Source organism: Danio rerio, chromosome 18 (genome assembly GCF_049306965.1).
Source record: "Danio rerio strain Tuebingen ecotype United States chromosome 18, GRCz12tu, whole genome shotgun sequence".
Taxonomy (NCBI): domain Eukaryota; kingdom Metazoa; phylum Chordata; class Actinopteri; order Cypriniformes; family Danionidae; genus Danio; species Danio rerio.
In genome coordinates, this window is record NC_133193.1 from 53,054,157 (window position 1) to 53,057,500 (window position 3,344).

Here is a 3,344-nt window from a genome sequence, read left to right on the forward strand (position 1 = left end):
GAGAATCTCCATTCATCTCCATCCTGAAATAGAAGTGCATCTGTTGGCATTCACGGCATCCCGTGTTTGGATCCCTGCAGTTGCCGAGCAACACAAACACTGTTATCATCATCATAAATTAGCTTGTGTCAAACTATAATCATCTATAATGAACGAGAGATAAAGTTGTTTAGATTGTCTGTATGCATATTTAATTTATTAATGTGTTATTTATTCATTTTAGCTTGTATCTCAGACTTGATGAGAATCAGCTTTGTCATCTCATGCTAGGTTTGTTTTCTTTCCAAATGAGACAAGCAATGCTTTTGATTGTTTTTATCAGCTGTTTGTCTGCAAATCTACACATTTTGTCTTGTCCATGTCAACATCCCCATGCAGTATATATGCACAGCTAGGTTTTTTAGCTTATAAACTTCCAGGGAAAGCTTACTGTGACTTTTTCAATTTCATAAGGTTCATTTTACAGCATCGATGTTGCAATGGAATTACAATACATTCAGTTAAATAGAGCAGTCATTTAGTTGCTCAGGTGTAAAACGAGATCAAAGACTGTGTAACCCAGGGGTCACCAATCTCTGTCCTGGAGGTCCAGTGCCCTGTAGGGTTTAGCTCCAACTTGCCCCAACACACCTGCCTGGGTGTTTCAGGTATACCTAGGAAGACCTTGATTAGCTTGATCAGGAGTGTTTGATTAGGGTTGGAGCTAAAATCTGCAGGACACCAGTCCTTAAAGAATAAGTTTGGTGATCCCTGGTGTAACCAATAGCAGTGGATCAGAAGGCAAGCGCAGAAACTCCATTGAAGATACTGGAGTATAACAACATGTCATATTTTAAAGACATGGCAGGGGGAATACAGTTTAATGCAGTGCTTCATATCCAGTCAGAGACCCACTTTATATCGTATATCCATCAGGCAGTGAAGATCACCGATTTTTTTAAGAAATCAGACCTTAAACATGTCAGTTCTAGTATGGAAAGACAGTTCTCCGGAAGCGCCGAGACTGAAACTAAAAGTCTGTGTGCTTATACATCATTGAATTTATTGTATTATAATTTATAATAATAAAAGCAATAATTACTAGATTAATAATTTCATTTGAAACTACATACAATAAGTAATAAATGAATATTTAATAAATAAATATTTAACAATTAAATTTTTTTATTCATTAAATAAATGCTGCCTTGGTGAACAGAATAATTTTATTTAAAAAAGAAAAACAGGAAAAAAACTGACCCCAATTTTTAATTTTTTTATATATATAATTTTTTTTAATGAATTTACCTATTTTTGTAGTAATTTAGTATTGTAGTACACTGCAAAAAATGCTTTTTTACCAAGAGTTTTTGACTTGTTTCTAGTCTAAACATCTAACAAGTCTCTAATCAAGAAGCCTTTTATAGACAAGCAAAACATATTGACTTGTTATAAAAAATAATACATAATTTGATGTAAAATTGTTAAGCTTTTTTTGGAATTTTTTTTTTTTTTCAATTTTGGCTAATTTATGAAAACAACATGATAATTTCGTTCATTCATTTTCTTTTCAACGTAGTCCCTTTATTAATCTGAGGTCACCACAGCAGAACGAACCCTAACCTATCCAGCAGGTTTTTACGCAATGGATGCTCTTCTAGCCACAAAACATCTCTGGGAAACACCCATACACACTCATTCACACTCATACACTATTAGATACACTACAGATAATTTAGCCAATTCCCCTATAGCGCATCTGTTCGGACTGTGGGGGAAACCGGAGCACCCGGAGGAAACCCACACGAACACAGGGAGAACATGCAAATTCCACACAGAAACACCAACTGACCCAGCCAGGACTCGAACCTGTGATTTTCTTGCTGTGAGGCGACAGTGCTAACCACTGAGCCACTGGCCAGATTATCATTTTTCCTTGTTTTAAAAAATGCTTCTTGATATAAGAATGTTTAGATATTTATAGATACAAGACTAAACATTTGCAGTGCAGCATTTCTGTTGTGTTGTTGCTTGGTGTTCGTTGTAATGTAGTTTCTAAAAATATGATTGCAGTGAATTTGAGAAATGTTCATTCTGTGTGTGTCTGAGCTGGAGTTTCCGAGTGCAGAAGACACTTCTCCTCTGACTGAGACACACAGCCATGTTTCATTCCTTTTTCCATTGCGTCAGAAATCTGGAGAGCTGCAGTTCCTGATGGAGGAATGCAGACTTGATCACTCCTTCTGAACACTGTAAATAAATAAGAGTCATAATGCTGTCATCTGTTTGCAGCATATTTACATTGGGATCTGATGTTTGCAGTCGTGAACGACTGAATAAATAAATACATGAGCTTTTCCCCTGACGAGCACCAGAGCTGGTGCTCTTAACTGTGTGCAGAGCCACGTTCAGCATGAAATGTAGGCCAGAGAGTGTCAAACACACACACACACTCACCGGCCACTTTATTAGGTTGTTTTTTATTAGGTTAGTACCATGTTGGACCCCTTTTGCCTTCAGATCTGCCTTAATCCTTCATGGCAGAGATTCAACAAGCTGCTGGAAATATTCCTCAGAGATTTTGCTCCATATTGACATGATAGCATCACACAGTTGCTGCAGATTTGTCGGCTGCACATCCATGATGCCAATCTCCCGTTCCACCACATCCCAAAGCTGCTCTATTGGATTGAGCTCTGGTGACTGTGGAGGCCATTTGAGTACAGTGAACTCATCGTCATGTACAAGAAACCAGTCTGAGATGATTGAGCTTTATGACATGCTGCGTTATCCTGCTGGAAGTAGCCATCAGAAGATGGAGACACTGTGCTCATAAAGGGATGGACATGGTCAGCAGCAATACTCAGGTAGGCTGTGGCGTTGATGCTCAATTGGTACTAATGGACCCAAAGAAAACCTCCCCCACACCATTACACCACCACCACCAGCCTGAACCGCTGATACAAGGCAGGATGATCCATGCTTTCATGTTGTTGAGGCCAAATTGTGAGCCGAGCATCCGAATGTGTCAGCAGAAATGGAGACTCATCAGAGCAGCAACGTTTCTCCAATCTTCTATTGTCCAGTTTTGGTGAGTCTGTGTGAATTGTAGCCTCAGTTTCCTGTTCTTAGCTGACAGGAGCGGCACCCGGTGTGCTCTTCTGCTGCTGTAGCCCATCCGCCTCAAGGTTGGCCGTGTTGTGTGTTCAGAGATGCTCTTCTGCAGAGCTCGGTTGTAACGAGTGCTTATTTGAGTTACTGTTGCCTTTCTATCAGCTGGAACCAGTCTGGCCATTCTCCTCTGACCTCTGGCATCCACAAGCTCACAGAACTGCCGCTTACTGGATATTTCCTCTTTGTCGGAG